Below are 19,512 nucleotides of genomic sequence, written 5' to 3' on the forward strand. Positions count from 1 at the left end.
CCTTTCCTTTCTTTCAAGTCTTTGCTAAATGCCATCTTAATGGTGGTAATATCCCTGCTCCTTCCTTTCTTAAGGAGCATCCCTCCATTCACACACTCTTTCCCCTTCCCTGGCTTGCTTCCTTTAAAGTGTTTATGTGTTCACTTGTCATCTGTTTTCTCCACTAGACTGTAAATCCTGTAAGAACTGAGACTTCGGCAGTTTTGTTACTACTATGTCTCCAAAGCCTGGAATGGTTCCTGGCTCACTGTAGGTAATTAGTAAGTAAATGTTGAATGAATGAATAAATGAATGAGGTTGTACAGGGAGAGAAGAGAAGCTTGAAACAGAGTAAAATACTAGCCAGCAACTAAGATTTCCTTTGAGGATTCATAACAAGAACAGTGTGGTGGGGAACTGTTTTAATTAAAGTTAGTAATTCTTTTTTATCTTTAGCTTGGAAAGAAAAAGGAAACCAATCAGGAGTATGCTTTATTTTACCAAGCAGTTCTTTCTGAGGGAGGAATAGGTGAGAAAGTGGATCTGGTCCCTTCCCTGAGGATGCACAAGTGGACTCTGGGAAATGGAAATCCAAGTCAGGCGCCCTGAGCAGACAATTCAGGTGACTGTGTGCCATCAGCCTTGCACCAGGCCTGCCTGTCCTTCCATGCATGGTGCTCAGGAGCTTTCTGTCCAGGTAACTAAGGGCTCCCCAGGCTGAAAGCATAGAGAACACACGGTAGGTGTGACAACTTAGGGAGCAGAGACAAGAACTAAAATCAGAGGAAAGAGGAAGAGAGCATAGTGAAGCTAAGGAAAGAGTTTGGAGTAAGTAGGGTATTTAAAAAGCAGGCAGTTGCAACAGGAATGGGGACCTAGAATTCATTCACTTTTCTATCACTGGTTGAGGTCACCTAGGCCCCCTTCTCTCTTGTCCCTCCTACTTTGTGTCACCAGCTGTGAAAAATAACAAGAGATGTTCTGGGCTAAAGCAGTTACTTGGACTTTTCCCTTGCTGGATCAAATATGCTTGGGCCACAACTTACAACTCAGAAGATAAGAAATCACAAAAATGTTTTTGAAATAATGTTTTTGAGTCACTCCAAATAGTAATTTTGGTACATGTGACATTTTGAAGTTCTGTGAATCCCAGAAAAAAACCAAGTTCTTTGAACTAATCTAGTCCTGTGGGTGTGGGGCCCTCTGGTTGCATTAGCTTAAGGGACCATATAATTAGATCACTTGATTATTTTAGGGCTTTTAATTGGACTACATCAGTGAGCATGACCCAGTTTTGGTCTCACCCCTCTTGCTAGAGTCTTATATAAACTGAGAACTAGAAGCAGAAACACAGACAGAGAAAAAGAACTGCTAAATTTCACTCCGTCATATGAGAAAGGACTCCAGGATTGCCTGCAGTTGCAGAAAGAAACCCTGAGAGAGACTGAGAAGCTGGAGGCTGGAATCAGTGGAGCAAAGAGGCCCCCAAGAGGGTAGGCCCTTGGAGCAGCTCAAAGCTGAAGAGATGAGCCCTGCCACATGCTTGATAGACCACAGCTAGGCTTGGGGAGAAAGCGGCCCGTGGGAGAAGGCAGACACCCAGACAGAGAGCTGCCATTTTGCCTCGCCACACGGGAAGAGTCCAGGATCCAGCAGCCAACTTTCGAAAAAAAGCATCTCAGCTGATGCCTTGATTTAGACCCTTTCACAGCTTCAGAACTGTAAGCTTTTACCCTTATAAATACCCTTTATAAAAGGCAACCCATTTCTGGTATTTTGCATTGGCAGTCTTAGCAAATTAAAACAATACAAGGCCCTTTTATATACAATACCTCCAAACCTAACAACAACATTCTAAGATGGGCTTGGGGAACACTAAATGAATCTAGAACTTTATGTTGCCTGGAAAAATTTATATTTGCTATTTCTCACCTACAAAACTCATGCAGCCTTGAGTGGAGGTGACAGATACTCTGAGCAGTGATGAAGTGAAGGAATGTAGAGAAGCTACAAAAATTAGATTCCAATTACCTGTGGCTATGTGACAGTGTGTGACACTGAACTTTGATAAATGCCTTGCAGATTGTAGTTGAGTGAATGAAATATCAAAGATTAATGAGAGCAGGCAAAGGTAGCAACATGAGGGACTCAGCCACCTATATCTCCCCTTCTACTCCCACAGAATGACATTTTGTGGCTGAAAAGTAGAATTGTGGGGGAGGAGGTGTAGCTCAGTGGTTGAGCAACTGCTTCATATATACGAGGTCCCAGGTTCAATCTAAAAAAAAAAGTGGAATTATTGGACATTAGTGGGCTTATCTGGGGGTGGGGCAAGTGTTAGAACTGCAAGAAGACTACAGCAAGTCCTGAAGTCAGCTAATGAGTCAAAAAAGAGAATAGAACATTTCAAAATAAAGGAGTGTGAGGAAGCAGAGTTTTACTCTAAAACCAACTCTTGATTACTAATTATCAATGTCCATAAAAAAGAGAAAATGTAAAAAAATACCCAAACCCTCATTTTAACTTTTAATTTCCTTCTGTCTGCTTCAAAGACTGCTAAAAAGTACCTAAGTTTCATATCTTGGATTTCAATTTCCTTCTTCATCTTACCTGGGCCCCCCCCCACTTCCCTAAAATGAAAAAGACAAAAGGAGTTTAGATTATCCCCCAGACATTAATCATAGAGCCATCAGGGTCTTGATGCAGTTTTGGGGGTAGGAAAAAGTCTCTTCTCCGGTTTTTTGGTGTGGCTGAAGGCTATCTGGCCTATCAGGAGACTACATACGAAAGCTTGCTAATTTGTCCATTAGAGGATTTGTCAACTAAACAACCCACCACACAAGAGCTGCCCAGAGAAGAGAAGTCAAAACAAACATCAGTGGGGCCTATGGATTTGGGTCACTGGGATAAAAGCAAAAGAAATTTCTGTGGTGCCTGGTTTGTGTTATCTCTTCCCAGGCTGCTGCTCTTGGCGTTGACTGCTGTGAAGCCAAGCAGTCAGATGAAGTTCCTGGTTGAGAGGACCAAATTCTTACTGCTTTTAATTCTTTAAACCTTTTATTCATCCATTCATTCATCAGTCTCTGCTGAGTTCCCCTGCAACTCTAAAATTTGGAACTGAAGTGAGTTTGGAGCAACTCTAAGGAGTCTCACAAAGTTTACAAGTAATTTTGCCATAACTTTGAATATAAAAGAACTGCTTTTGTTAATACTGCTGGTAATTCCTTTGCAGGCAGGGATGAGTAACCCAGAAGCCCACAACATCAGGGCCTAAGGTTTTCACCTTTTCAGCTCTTATCATGCTGGAGTGGAACAGCCTATTTATCTGTCTTCTACTCAGCAATCAGCACCTTGAGGCCTTGTATCCCTGCACCCAGGACTTTCTGGGCAAATAGCAGCAGCTCAACAAATATTTGTTGAGTAAACTGAATGAGATTGGGCAGATTCTCATGATGTCAGTCCAGGAAGTCTTTTTCACAAGGTAGATTGACTCAGCAGCTCCCCTGGAACATTCTAGATGGGCAAGTCAGTGAGTACCGAAGGGCAGTGACTGGTCTCATTCACCTCTATATCCCAGCCTGGAGCACAATGTTTGCTCAAGGAATGAATGGAAGTCTGTCATTGTTGGGGATAATCCAATCCCATCCTCAGCTTGGAAGGTTCTCAGGAGATAATGCTTGTCTTTCAGGCTCCTGCATAGGAATGTCAGACAGATGCTCAACTGTTGTGAAAAATGTCCAGAGGGACTTGAATGGAATCAGTTTCTAGAGGCACTACTTTGAGTCTCTCATCTATAGGCAGCTACTCAATGACACAAAGAGGTAGGCAGTGATGCAAGAGGCCAAGGCCCCTTTAGTCATTTTGGGGGCAGAAATAACAGCTGCAGATGGAGTGGCTTTAGCGTTATGGCTAGAAGAACAGGCCCTTCAGTTGCTACGTACAAAAAGCAGGAAATGCCCAAAACTGACTGAAGTAAAAGGAACAAATGAGCAGTTTGATAGGGATAAAAGAGGCCAAGGCTCATAAATGTACCATAAGCCTACCCTACCTAAGACCATCCATCAAAATAAATTCAACACAGCTTTAAGAGTTAAATATGAACAGTGAAAACTTATAAGGCCTACAAAAAAGTGCAAGAGAATATTGTTTAGCTCATCTCTGGGAAGGCCTTTATAAACACAAATGCAAATGCAGAAAGTCAATTACAAAGAAGCATCTTATACATATTAAATATTAAATATAGAAGCCTTTGTTTTCAAATTTTAAATAACTCTTGAGATCAGAAAAAGCAAAAACATGCTTTTAATAATTAATCAAGTCAACAAATGTTTGCCTTTGTTCCACAGTATCTCATACCATCACCCAGATAAAACTCATAGCATCACATACATCCCCTCAGGCTGACTTTTTGTGCTTGCTTTTAAATTTCCACCCCACCTTCAAAAACCTACATAGACATGTATGTGGAAGACCAGAGAAAGCCAACTACAAAGCACAATTTATCCCTGGTGCTGGGGTTTGGCAGGGAATGGTCTAAGGTCTTAGATGCCCCCCTAACCTGATTTATCTCAATGGTTGAGGATTTTTGTCTTGAGAAATTCCCTCTTTTGTTGGAACTAACACCCCACTTATATTTCACACTTATTTCTTCCTCTTTCATAACACAGCATTCTAAACTCATACTGGATTTTGGCTACCCATATTTCCAACCCCACTTACCGCTAGGCACACAGACACATAATATGCTTCACTTACAACTGTTATACCTCGAACACCTACTCTACTTTTCCATCTTCATTCTGTTCTCTCTACCTGGATTTTCTTTGTCTCACTCTCTCTTTTCCACCTAACAAATTCTACTTCTTCTTTAAAGACCAACTCAAAAGCTATTTCATGCATTGTTAAGTCTTCTCTAAAGCTCTCTGTTGGAGGTGGACCCCCTCTTCAACTCTGGTTTAGCTCCCACCAGTGTTTGGCATGCCCATTGTACCACTTTATCAAATTACACCATTTAGCTGTGTGTGAGTCTGTCTTAGTTTTCCAGGGCTTCCATAACAAAGTACTACAAATTAGGTGGCTTAAAACAACAGAAATTTATCATCTCACAGTTAAATTTCTGGTTCTCCAACCAGAAATCCGAATCAAGATGTTCTGATGGTGGCTTGCAGGCAATCCACAGTGTTCTTTGGTTTGCGGCATAACTCAATCTCTGCCTTAACACATAGCTGTCTTTTCTTTGTCTAACTATCTCTGTCCAGATTTCCTCTCCTTATAAGGATACCAGTCATCCTGGATTAGGGCTCATCCTCATCTTAACTAATAACATCACATTCACACTATGGAGAAAGTGGAGAAAGAGGACTTGAACATATCATTGAGGGCGGGGAGGAGACACAATTATATCCACAACAGTCTGCCTTTACCCCCTAGCATCAACTCTAAATCCAAAATCTCATTTCTGAAAATTCTAAATCAGATATGTTTGATACTCTAAGTACAATCCATCATGAAGCAAAATTCCTCATCTGTGGACCTGTGAAACTATAAAACAAGTTATAGTGATTTTATATGATGGGACAAGCATAGGATAGATATCACATCCCAAAAGGAAGAAACTGGAAGGAAAAAAGAACAATTCAACCCATAACAGGGCATATACCCCTGACCCAAGCAAGAGATCTCTGAGGGTAGAGACCATGTCTAAATCACCTTTGTATGCCCATCTTGCAAAGTGTCGAAACAGAGTAGGTAAACTCTGCTTTATGAAGCAATGAATGAATGGCATTGTGAATGGTAAAATAAAAACTGCTTATTACATTCCTCCATGAAATAGTCTTTAATTCATTTAATGGCACTTATCAAACTGTCCTTAGCAATTTCCTCTGAGGGAAATAATTTCCATGTTGACCCTTATGTCTCATATTCTTCTTATGTCTCAATTTTCAACTCTTTGTACATCCAATGACTAGAATTGGGTTTAGTATAAAAAAGTATCCAAAAAGGACAAAGGTAATTCCAGTCTTTGGATTTTACTTCTTATCATTATACATATAAATGTCCAGGTATATCCAGTTATTTGGAAAGGAATAATAGAACTCTAGAGGTTTCACCTATTTTCTTGAATCCATTATTTATTCCTATAACAATGATTATATAGATGCTATAATTTCAATCAGCAATCAGAAAGCTCTTGGAGTAGCTACTGCATTTTTACTGAGTAACTTATTTACTTAATGGCAGAAACTGGTCTGCTACATGCTAATGGACTGCTCACTTTGCTTCCTCTCTGGAAGGCCTGATGTAAAATGCCAACCAAGATTTTCCTGCAAGACTTGGGGGCATTAGAGATGAAAGACCAGACTGAAAAAGACAGTTTATTGAGTGGTAACAGGTAATTTTTAGTGAGTATTATCCTGTGGTAGGCACCATGCCAAGAACTTGCCATCTGTTGTCTCTCATTCAATCTTCACAACAGTCCTGTAATATATGTTCTATTATTATTAAATTATTATTAATTACAGGTAATGAAAGAGAGTTTAAGAGAAGTTAAACCATTTGCCACAGTTATATAACTAGTAAATAAAGTGAGAGGAAGCCAAAGCCCTTATTTTTTTCACTAGACCATTATCTTTCTCTTTTTTTTAGACCATTATCTCTTGATAGCAGAAATCTGATAAGTCTGCACAGGGTGATAATGGGCTTTTATCAAGCCCTTTAAGGCTCATTAAAACGTTTCATTCTCAATGAAAAGCCAAATCCTCTCAAGTTCCAGGCCTTCGCTCCAGTAGAGGAACTAAATTGGAACTTCTTAAGGGTTACCATTCAGACAGCTCTGTTGGTTGGGGCAAGTGTCAAAGGCTGTGGCAGGAAAGTACAAATCAGGAGGTCTGTATAGTTGCTGACCCTACAGAGGTTGGCTATGTTAGGAAGGGAATGGAAATTTGTCCTATTCTGCAATAACTCAGGGCTCCTTTCTTTTTTTTTAAACTGCAGCCTTGATTTCCCACCACTAGGTTAATCATTTTGTCCTCACTGCTCTCAAAATTCCTTATTTCTGTGTTACTTCCTTTTTTGCTTATTTGGGATGTAATGAAGAAAGGCCAGGTCCAGACTGTCGGGGTGGGTCTAGGATGGTAAAGTGACCTTTTTCCTTTCAGAATCTTTTAGGACAGAACCTGGCTGCGGGCTGACGTAACCTCACAAACCTACTAACAAATAAACCAAGGAGGAGTTTTTACTAGTAGCCATAAAATAGAGCAAACACAAGCAGCTGGAAGCCAAGAAATCACTGGAAACTGCACCTGCTGCCACACAGCCCTATTGACCTTAACCCTGGAAGAACCTAGAAAGTCCTTGACGCTTACTGCAGGCAACTAAATTCCACATGCTCAGCGTAAGGCCATAAAGATGGTCCTAAACAGGCAGGGAAGTATGTGGGGTTTGCCTCCTGAACCTTGCTCCCACACCCCTCCCCTCAGCAGTGTGGTGCTAGCAATTGCTAGCTGATAAAGAGTTTAAAGGTGGTATTTGTGGTATTTGTTGCTGCAGGGAAAATTTTCCTTTTGACAGGTGAAGTGGGTACAGTCCAGCACCATTTCAGTACTGAATGTTTACTTCTATTTCATATATTTTTTTTCTTCCCAATTAGAACTGGTGAATTACTTGAATCAAACAAGCACTTAACATATCTTCTATACTAGTGAGTGTCAAGGGGAAACTCCTTGGCTGTTCATCTTGCCTCTCGTATATAAAATCTTCTTCACCCAGGTAGTTCCTAGTTTTGGTCAGACAACACTTAAGGGATTCACGGACTATTCAAGGCTGAAGGGACATGTGAAAATAACAATAGCATTAACAATCCTAGTAGTATTGAGAATAATGAACACTGACTTTTGCTAAGTTTTTATATTTTATTATTCCATTTAAACATCACAATAGCCCTAATTATCTCCACTTAATATTGGAGGGACTGAGGCTAAAGGAGTTTAAAAAACTTTCTCAAGACCATTCTGATAAGAATCATTAAGCCCCATACTTCTCTCAGAATTATATTTAGCCAGGGTCACTTCTGACTCTTTTGGGAGTCACAGCATATAGGAAGCTCCTTGGAGACAGTCTAAGCATGGGGAACTAATTTCTAAATGTAATTATGCAGACAACACCCCAATATCCATTCCTTCACACTAGCACTCACTCATGATAGAGAAGAAAGCAGATATGGTTTCCTAACTTTTCCTCTTTTAGTTCTTTCCTCCAACCCTTGCCCTCAACCCTGGTGTGCTAAAGAATTTCATTGAGGGAGGAACCCCAAAAGGTAGGGACTGAGGAAGCCACATCTTTGCAGAGGGTGAGAAGAGTGAGCTGAGGCAGGGCTTAAAGTGTGCTGCTCCTGAACAGCAGCCAGTGTGAGGTAACTGAAGAGGACAGAGATTTAAAGGAGGGTCTAAGCTCGACTACCCTCTTTAAAGTTTCTTAAGAAACATCGTAAAGGTTGCAATTATTTTGAAATTCTTATTGGTAGGTATATAAGGTTTCTCTGAGTGGAAGAGCAAGTCAGGAATAAGCCAGCCAAATGGACCCCTGGTTTTAATAAGGGCTGCACATTCATTTCACAAGCATTTATTATTGAAGGAACACCTGTTTTATGCTGGGTCTATGCTAAGCCTCAGAATGCAAAGAGAAACAAAAGCTCTACCACTGAGAATCTTACAAAGGAGCATTTACACTCCTGCCTGTTGTGATTGCCAGACCTTTGCCCATGTGCCTGATGGATCTGCGCCCACAGGAAACAAAACAAAATAAAAAACAAATCCAAGGTCCTTGGTTGGGAGGGGTAGACTGTAACCTACAATGTTAGATATGAGCTGAAAGGTAACAGAATCCAATCCCCTCCTTTTATAGGTAGGGAAACAAGTCCAGGGAAAGCAGCAGCTCACTCAGGTACATGGGGCACTGGCCCTGATGCTCTCGGCCTTCACTGTCTTCTCCTCTTTGGGTGAGCCTTTCAGGCATTGCTGGAGTGAGTCTGGGGACCCCTACATGGAATCCATTCTTGTTGACCCATATTGGGGCTGGACAGGAGTTGTCAAGGAGTGTAAGCATGGCTGGGCAGAAGCTAGTGGCTGCAGGACCCCAGCACACTGGCATGGTCAGTAACAGTGGTATAAGTCACAGTCCTCACACAAGAGAAGAGTGAAGGGCCTCTCAACAAGCATGAAGAGGCTTCTCTCTTCAGTCCTGTCTCCTGCTGGATCCTGAAGTTGGTTCCCCCACTGAGCATGCCAAGAACTCTGGTCATTCAGAATGACCTTTTGTTGAGAGGAGAGGGACAGAGAGCTAAGCAGGCCCTGCTCCCTTCTGGGGAGTATTGACTTCTATTAACTTTCTGACTAGACCCCACAGCCTTATCAATGGGAGCCATGCTGGGGAGGCCCACTCATTGGTTATAAATTGACACTTGGGAGGATCAAAGGTTCATCCGGACAGCAATTAGTTCTGGTGATTTATCAGCTGTTTGGGATTGTCTGGGTGGGGGAAAAAAGCACAGTTCTGCTTGAGGTCCCACCCAGAATGCTGCCTGCGTGGGGGAGGAGCCAGACAGCAGGAGGGCAGCTGCTTTCCCCTGGGTCATCCGTCAAGGGTGTCAGTCTTTCTGATACCTGACTTACGTGTTCATTCAGCAGGTGGGAAAGAGGAATTCCATTGTGCGGATGATGTTGTCTGGACTGACCTTTCTCTGTCCACCCAGCAGGGAACCTGTCACCTTCCTGTGGAGCAGCTCACTTGCTGGAATGCACCATCAGACAGGAGAAGAGGTGGGATGAGGCAGAGTTGTGGTGCCCACTAAGTCCTGGGATTGTGGGTTTGTCAAGGAAAGTAGCTGGAGGAGAAAAGCTGCCAGCTTTCTTGCTCTCAGATCTACAGGGTCTCTGCTCTGTGCTGCTCCCAGGAACCTTAGGAGCTGTAGCCTGCATCTGGTTTTCTTTGTGCCAGTGTAGATGGCTGTGATCACAGCCTTTTCTGCTCTCTCCCAAAAAGAGGCAACACCCTGAATTTACTGTGTGACTTTGAAAAGGCCCCTCAACTTCTCTGGCACTCAGTTTGATTTCTATTAAACATATTCAGCAATGATCTCTTTCCAGCCAAAATAGACTATTATGTCTTCCAAAGCATAGTTTGTGCCACCTTTGGTGCTGACTCCATACCAGAATTCCTGGGACATTTATTTAACTATATATATATATATATTTCTGGATCTCATGCCAAGAAAGTCAGTTTAATGGGGCTTGGGTTGGGTCCAGACATCTGAATTTTTAACAAATTTCCTAGGTGATATCTTTTAAAGAAGTTTATATAATTCAAAATTTGCCATTTTAATCATTTTAAAGTGTGCAATGCAGCGGTATTAATTACATCACCACCATCCATTACCAAAACATTTGCATACCCAAAATAGGAACTTTCTATTCTCTCTTCCCTCAGCTCCTAGTAAGCAGTAATCTACTTTCTGCTTCTATGGATTTCCTTATTCTCGATATTTCACATATCAGGAATCATTTCATTCAACAGTTCTTCAATGTTCATCCATTTTACTGCATGTTCAAAATTTCATTCCTTTTTAAGGCTGAAAAATATACCATTGCATGGATACACCACAATTTGTTTAACCATTCATCTGTTTACAGACACTTGGGTTGATTCCACCTTTAGGCTCTTGTGAATAAAACACTGCTATGCTTCCAAAGGACACTGGTACAATCAAATGACAATTTAGTGTATCTCTCTTTCTAAATCCCTTTCATGGTGATAAACTGAAACATTTCATTTAATACTGGATTATATGATTTACTGTGTTGTCTCCAATTATTTCACTCAGACAAGACCAGTCTGCTTTCACTAGCACCCAAGCTCCTTAACAGCCAACGTTATAGTTTTCACTGCCTAAAATCATGCTGTGGTTTACAGTGAAGACTGATTGGGAAAAAGCATAAGAAAACTTTCTAGCACAACAGAAATATTAGGGGTGTTTCTTAGTTTGCCAGGGCTGCTATGATGAATGCCACAGACTAGTTGGCTACAATAGCAGGAAATTTATTGTCTCTCAGTTTTGAAGGCTAAAATCAAGGTCTAGGCAGGCTCTGCTCTCTCCTGGGATTTTTTTTTAAGATTTTTTATTTATTTCTCTCCCCTTCCCCCCACCCCCGCCCCAGTTGTCTGTTCTCTGTGTCCATTCTCTGCATGTTCTTCCTTTGTCCACTTCTGTGGTTGTCAGCAGCACAGGAATCTGTGTTTCTTTTTGTTGCGTCACCTTGCTGCGTCAGCTCTCCATGTGGGCGGTGCCATTCCTGGGCAGGCTGCACTTTCTTTCGCGCTGGGTGGCTCTCCTTACGGGGTGCACTCCTTGTGCGTGGGGCTCCCCTATGCGGGCGACACCCCTGCGTGGCAGGGCACTCCTTGCGCGCATCAGCACTGCATGTGGGCCAGCTCCACACGGGTCAAGGAGACCCAGGGTTTGAACCATGGACCTCTCATGTGGTAGACGGATGCCCTAACCACTGGGCCAAGTCCGCTTCCCTCTCCTAGGGTTTGTAGTGTTCTACTGCTGGCTTGCCACAATCCCTGGGGCCCCTTGGCTTGCATCTCTGCTTTGGTCACAGGATGATTTGTCTCCTGGTCTCCTCCTGTGGCTGACTATGATTTCTGGCTTTTCCTGCCTGTGTCCAAATTTCCTCTGCCTTATAAGGACTCCAGTCATTTGGATTAAGGCCCACCCTGATTCAACTTGGAAATCTTGGAAAATCGTATTCACAAATGGGTTCACATCCACACCCTGACTTACCCTGACATATATCAGATATCTTATTTACAGATGGGTTCACACCCACAGGACTCAAATATGTCTTTTAGGGGAAGAGGGACATGATTCAATCCCCAAAAGGGTATAAGTTACATGGGTGAGTACGTTGGTCAAAACTCAATGAACTGTAACACTAAGATCTGTGTATTTCACGGTATCTAAAATACACTTTAAAATAAGTTAAAAGTTTACAAGGCAACAAAAACACCAAGCTTAAAATTCCCCCATAGATAACACAAAGGCATTCAGGGAGAATCAGAAGTGCTTCCTTTGAAGAGCACTGTCAGCAGCAGCAGAACAGGCTCTGTTCACTAACAACTTCTACACTAAACCCTCTCCATCCTCTTCCCCAAAAGGAAGGCAAAGCCAGTGGTAGAGCTTAGCAAATGAGTAGTAGCTGACATGAATGACTCAGGGGAGCTCCCTTTGGGGCTTGTCCATCCAGTTCTTACAGATGGCAGTCAAAAGGCTTGAGGCTAGTACATGATCTGCTAACAATCAGCCCGTAGATTTTCCTTTCTCCGTTACCCTCCCTTTCACTCTCACCAGGGTAAAGACGTTACAACTGCCCTGTCTTCATTCCAGACACTTCTCTTGGGCTGCTTTACTAAATAAAAATGTTTGTTCATTCATTCATTCATTCCACATTTATTAAGTATCTTGGTAGCAGGTCCTGGGCTGGGTGCTAGAGACAAAATTAATGAGAAACGGTTTCTGTTCTCACAGTCAAGTGAGGGGGCCAGCTCAGTAAATTACAATCTCAGGACAAACGTGAACGTCCCTCACAGGCCAAGAAGGGAGAGAAAGAGGAGGGACACTTCACTTGAGAGGGCAACACCTGAGGCATCTAGGGAAGGGGGGGTTCGGCAGGGGAGAATGACGTTCTGGAAAGAGGGACTAGCATAGTTTTAGTTAGGGGAAGTGGTAAAAAGGGAAATTTAGAAAAAGGGTTAGATTATGAAATGTATTCCACGTTAAGAAGTTTGGACTTCATCCTGAAACAGGAAGCATTAAGATCCTTAAAATAAATTTTAAAAAAACTTTCCATATTTATAGTATAGGAGTGACAAGCTTTGCATTTTATTTCCCTGTCTTTTTAATCTAAGGAAGAGCATGATAATTTCCACTATCCAGTCCCCACCCCACACCTGTGCAAATGGCCAGAGATGGTTGTCCTTGGGTGCCACCTCCTTCACACTCATCCTTCAAAAATGAGGAAACCCAGAAGCACTGTTTGTGGACTTCGGATTCTTTCTAATGTCAACTGAAATCTAAATCCTTATCTTCAACAATTATACCTGGGACTCTTAGACTTCTCACCACTTCTAATGACTTCCACACTGGCTTGTTAAATAAAATGTTCCACCTATTTAACCATCTGGAATGTGCAGCAGTATCTCATCCACCTTAAGGTCATTTGTCTAGCAACCTTGACTATCCCAAAGAGAGCTGAGAATAAGGTCATTTTCAAATGTATGAGGTTAACATTATTAAGTCCAGGCATTAAACTTTGTTGGGATCTATTCACTTATCCAGTCCTTTACTTGAAGACCTATTTGTTCATCTTACACACAATTTGAGAGCCTGGTAATCAAATTTGGCAGATTAGAAGTGATAACAGAGAGAGGGAAAGACCAAGTCTATAGAAAGCAGGCCCAAGAATTCAAAAGTCACAGACCCCAGGGGCCACAAGGGAGAAAGAAAACTAATCTCAATTTCTTCTTGGCCCTGGGGCCATTTCTGCTCACTGGAACAAAATTATTCATTGTTCCAATGAAACATTACCCTTACTAGTTGTTTTGTTTTATTTTGTTTTAAGAGGTACCAGGGACTGAACCCAGCACCTTGTACATGGGAAGCAGGCACTCAACCATTTGAGCTTATATCCTCTAATAGTTTTTATGTAAAGACCAATCATATCTGGGACACTCTGTTAAATAAGGCAGGAACATGTGCAATACATTTCAGGGGGGGAAATCCACCAAAATAATAATAATATAAGGCTTCAAGGAATACACTAAGTTGTCTGAAAAATTTATTTATAAAGACCCTATCAGTCTCCAACGACACAAATGAATGAAACATTTCTGTGTTTATAAATTACCCCTGAGTTGGTATCACTTGGATGTATAGCTGACGGCCTTTCTCAGCTCACCATACAAATATAATTCCAAAACCTTTCCTCCAAACCAGGAAACTTGAAGTTGTCTATGCATTTCTTGACATAACATTGGTGGCTTCTTTAAGAGTCGATGACTTGATTAGAGTTACTGGATGTATTCATTACCTTAAACATTCATCACTGGGTACTATCACAATCAAACATAAGGAGAGTGTTAGGAAAGTCAGTCGGTTTGCATCTGCTCCTCACCTGGAATATTTCTATGTTTATGATTTCAGTATGTTTGCAAAAGTGTGGTGAGACAGGTAGCTGTTCCTAAGTGGGGATTTCTGTGGGGACTGCTGCAATCAGTCCCAGTGTGTGCAAACATATGGTTGGTCACTGTTCTTGTAGCTGTGTAAATTTCAGCACATTTCCTAAGGGAGAGAAAAAGATCATGCATACGAGTATCTGTGGTAGGAATTTAACCTTCCTGGAGTTTACGACCTCAAGGGCCTGTGGAATTGGGTGGATGCTTTATTTTGCCCTTATTAGTCTTTCACCTGCTTTGCCAAGCTCTCAGTCTGTTGGTATTTCTATGGCTTCCCTGTTGTCGACTGGAGCTGGGGATGTGTTTGGCTTTTAACTGCTTGTGAGTAATTATTAACTCTGCGGGGCAGATGATCGTTTTGCCTTAATAATATTGCAGGGGGCTTTGAGGAGCCGCAGCTTGATAAGGCCTTCTGAAGCTCTTCTCCTGAGGGCTCCTAGGAACCGAGGAATGGCTCAGACTGACCAGTGTCCTGAGGAGGAAATGCTTTGCTGGAGGGCACAGAGAGTGCACTGTCTTCATTCTGGCTTCCTGATCTAACACCAGGAACGGCAAATAAAATCCTTTAGGGAACAAGGTTCAGGTCTCACATAAAGTTGTTCTTATTTAGTGAAATGAGCAACATGTTCATTCATATTTTGGAACATTCTTCAGGGCTGCCTGAGAATACCTACAATGTGTTGTTCAACTGTTTGTTGTGATGAATTAGGGGAAGGACAATTCTAGAAAGGTGTCCAAAGTCAGTCAGCTGAGACCATTTACTGAGAGTCCTTTTGGGGTACAATTCACATGGGCTCTAGGGGGTAGGGAGGGGGGTTAGGGGATAAAAGGTGGAGATAGATGTGGACAAGGAGAAGGGCTCAATTGAGACTGCTGCCCCCCATTTATTTCCTTGACTAGTGCATTAGTCAGCCAAAGGGGTGCTGATGCAAAGTACAAGAAATCTGTTGGCTTTTATAAAGGATATTTATTTGGGGTAAAAGCTGACAGTTACAAGGCCCTAAAGAGTCCAACTCAAGGCTGTTTTCTCACCAAAGTCAGTTGCCATGTGTTGAAGCAAGATGGCAGGTGATCTCTGGGAGGGCTCAGGCTTCCTCTCTCTCAGCTACAGGCTGTCCTAGACCTTCTTTCTTTCCAGGCTCAGATGCAAACTATCAGGTGAATGACTCATCTCTATTCCCGGGGCAGCAGGATCAAAGTTCTCTCCTCAGCCCCATCTATGCAGCTCTATGTCTTCCTTTTGAGAAAATGCCTGTTCGTATTAGCCCACCAAGGAGGTGGAGACTCAAGCAAGTCATACCCTACTGACATGGCTGAATCAAAGACCTAATCTTAACAGGTAATTTAATCAAGACATGTCAGCTGAATCTAATGCATTCAAAAGGTATCACACCCAGAGGAACAGACCAGTTTACAAACATAATCCCTCTTCTGGGGATTCATAAATAATCTCAATCTGCCACAACTAGTAAGTAGTCTAACACAGTAGGAATAAGGGAAACAGGCTCTAACTTCTTTGTTAGGAAGTATGAAATACCTGACTGCAAATGCCACTTTGGGCACAACTTGCTTAATTATTCTAAACATTCAATATTAATTGATATGAAAACACTGGAGTGGTTATAAGCATATTGTGATCTGACCCTATCTTTCAATGCCTTAGGCCCCACATTCTGTAGATTTGTCTACCCTCCTAGAAATCTCTCCATTCCCTCTCCCCAGTTGTTCAGGGATTGTTTCTTCATTTTCTTCTAGCAATTCCATCTACCCCAATCAAAGCCTGCTCACAAGAAAAGAGAACAGACTAACTGGCCTATTATATTACTCTTCCCAATATTACTGGCATTATAATAAAGGGAAAGAAGGTTTTAGTCAAAGGAAAGCATATCTAATTGTAAAGTTTTGGGAGAAGCGGAACAAACATTTATTGAGCACATACTATGTTCCAAGTATCATCATGTTATGCAAAACATTTAATTTAATCTTGAAAATAACTCTACAAGAATGCAATTTTATACTCATTTTACCAAGAAGGGAAACAAGAATAATCTGTCAAAAGGTATATAATGGTTTTAACCTGAAATGGCTTCTGGACTTAATTGTTCATTGGAACCCAGGCCTTTCTCTCAGCTTTGGCTAGAGTTATATCACTTATATACATTATAATGGATTCTAGGAATGCTTCCATATTAAAAGAATTCAACTAAAAGACAAATTTTTAAAATAGCTTTTTTATGTTAGTGGGAGAATCTAGGAGGTGATAAATGGGTGTTCCCTGTACAATCCTTCAACTTTCCTCCATGTTTGAAAATGTTCATAATAACATGTTGGGTGGGGGGAAAGTGTCCTTAAATATGAGAGATGCATATTAACTATTTTCTGGGATTCACTTTAAAATTATCTAAAATATGTGATAGGTAAAATACAAATAGAAAAAGTGATAAAAATATCAGGAAATGAATGGTTATTGTATGAGGCTGAGAGATGGGTACCAGAGGGTTCTTTGTATTACTCTCTCTCCTTTCGTGTGTGTGTGTGTGAAAATTTCCATACTAAATAATTAATGGATTTAAGGAAAAATCTTCTTTTGGCAAATGGGATTCTTTGAAGGGATTTAAGCAGAAGTGTAATAAAGGTCATGTTTCCTTCTTGAAATATCACTCTGAGCCCAGGTGGAGAACGGATTGGTGGACGTGAGCCCAGAAGCAATTCTCCAGAGAACAGGCACAGAGGACCTGAACTAAGGTAGTAGCAAAGGCGAAAAGACAAAAGAACAGATACAGAGATGGTGAGGAGGTCAGCCTCCTCGATCCACGTGTCTCAAAAGTGTGGTCTCTGGACCAGCAACATCAGCGTCATCTGGGAAGACTATTAGAAATGCATATTCTCAGGCCCGAAGGAGACCGTCTCAATCAGAATCTGCGTTTTGTTAAGATCCTCTAGTGATCTACATGCCCACTAACAAGTGAGAAGCACCACATGCAGGGTATGGGGAATGAGGAAAGAAAGCACCAAGACTCTCACCCTCTGTTCAAGCATCACAAAATAGATGAGACCTTTTACAACAGAAGAGGTGCTTTTATTAAAGTGCTTCCTCCTTAACAACTTGGAGGTTGTTATGGCGAGAGTATTCTGGTCTTCAATATCTATCCAAATGAACCGGCAATAATAAAGTTGTTTTTGTGCTAAGGTCCTCGGCTTTCTTATTATACTCTCCTTTTCTCTGTTGATACAGATTTCTTCAAGCATCCAGGGCTACCTTCCCTGTTTTGCATGTGCTGCTGAAATGGTTGATTTTAAAACCTTCATGCTCAGAATTTTTTTTTTTACTTTGTTTTTGCCTCCACCAACACTTATATAACTAAAGCTTTATTCTTTTACAGCTTGCTCATTTAAGCTATCTTCTGGGGGCTAATATGCTTAAACATTTTACCTCCTCAAAGACATATTTCAATATTAACAGAGCCTGTTCCTCAATTCGAAGTCATGAGAGATGGGAGTATGTTAAGCATCCAGTCAATGAGGAAGCATTTGGAGACAGAGAGGTTAAGATCCCCTAAATTAGGCAGTATCATCCAGCCTGTCACTCTTCCCACATGTGCCTTGTTCTCCTAAAATTCTTGACTTCAAATGACTGTACTCATTTGCACCTGATTAGTTTTCCCATCTAATGTTCCCTGTCTGGAATGCTATTCCCAGCTCCCCTGCTGCCCCAAGACTGAGCTAGTTACCCCCACCTGTGTGGTCTGCTTGGTCCTACCTCCATCACAGCACTATCACACTACACTCAAATTTTTGATTTATATGTCTCTCCCACACTTGACTGTCTTTTCATCTTTATATCCCCAAAGCATAACAGAGTACCTAGCTCATACCAAAGGCACAATAAATATTTCTTCAATGAGTCAATGAATGAATGTACGACTGTTGATGAAGCTGGCTTTGGGTGTCCAACGGGTTTGCGGAGTTGAAACAGTACTGCATTTAGGATTAAAGTGGGATGTTGAAGTCTTAGGCTGAAGTCAGGGGGCTACTCTACATTCTGAGTTTTGAGTATCTCAGTTACTCAGAATACCCTAATAAGCCTTCTGACAAAGTTTAGGCTGGACCAGTTCCTTTATGGGCAAGCACAGAAATCTGTCCAGTATTATTCTCCCTAAGAAGCTTGCAAAGCACTGATTATAAAATGGATTTGGTCACTTATTTTTACTTTTATAGATGTTCTATTCTTACTTGCAGAAGTGTTTTTAGTAAGTTCTTAGTGTAGCACAACTGTGTATACTTAGGAGCCAGAGAAAAAACAGACTTGCCCTTTGCATAAGCCAATTCTGCTGCCTCTGTTTGCTGAGGGATTCCTGGGTTTGAGAAATGATATGCTCTTACAGTCCAGCTACAAAAAACAAATTCCATGACAATACAAAGAATGTCAAGAATACCAAAGCGAGAAAATGTTTTTGTTGTAGTTTCAAGCTTAGAGGACACATTCACTCCCCTCTTAACTTAAATAATCTTTCTACAGAAAGAGGGTACAAAAACAGTCTCTGGGAACAAAGAGTAACAGCGGACATGCATCTATGAATGGACTACGCATGCATTTTTTTGTTGTAGTGGCTGTCCTCAATGATCCTTTGTTGTTGCCAACAGAGACTATGACATTATCCTGATTGGCAAGCAGGCCTTGTTATTTATCTTTTAATGATCCTCCACTAATGACCCACCAAACATGGTCTACTGATCACCTTTATCCCTACCTTCATCCTTTATAAACCCACCTATGAAATCCAATTCCTAGTGGCCATCTTTTTTTTCCTCCCTTTATTTCAACTCTTTCTTTTCCCAGAGCATTTTTATATTCTATATTTTTTTCTGAGAACACTCCATATTTGACAGTTATGAAACTATGCGCATAGTTACACATTTGTTCTTTTCTGGTCATGAGCATATGTATACAAGAACCATCAAGAATTATCAACTTCGACATTTATTTTCGGTCCTCTCTTTGTCGTGCCATGGAAATTCTAAGTGAGCCACCCATATCAGTCAAGGTCATGTTTCTTGCTCCTCAGACCAGTGCCTCTTGCAACATTGAGGAGGAGTGTCCCAATCTCATGCTCTGATAATCAGAATTGAATAGCATGCACACAGTCAAGGCTGAGACGCTCAGAAGGTGAATGAGGCTAGAAGTCCATAGTTATTATTTAGTGGCCTTGAAAAGGTCAGCTTACTACCTAATATTTCCCACCC

The 19,512-nt window shown here is 41.4% G+C and overlaps 1 long non-coding RNA gene across 1 annotated transcript in view; it reads right to left on the reverse strand.

The window, feature by feature from the left end:
- The window catches only part of LOC111763165 (uncharacterized), a 112,869-nt gene that overhangs the window by 27,493 nt on the left and 65,864 nt on the right, over positions 1 to 19,512 (reverse strand). The gene's annotated exons all lie outside the window — the stretch shown is intronic.

This window comes from Dasypus novemcinctus, chromosome 22, assembly GCF_030445035.2.
Source record: "Dasypus novemcinctus isolate mDasNov1 chromosome 22, mDasNov1.1.hap2, whole genome shotgun sequence".
Taxonomy (NCBI): domain Eukaryota; kingdom Metazoa; phylum Chordata; class Mammalia; order Cingulata; family Dasypodidae; genus Dasypus; species Dasypus novemcinctus.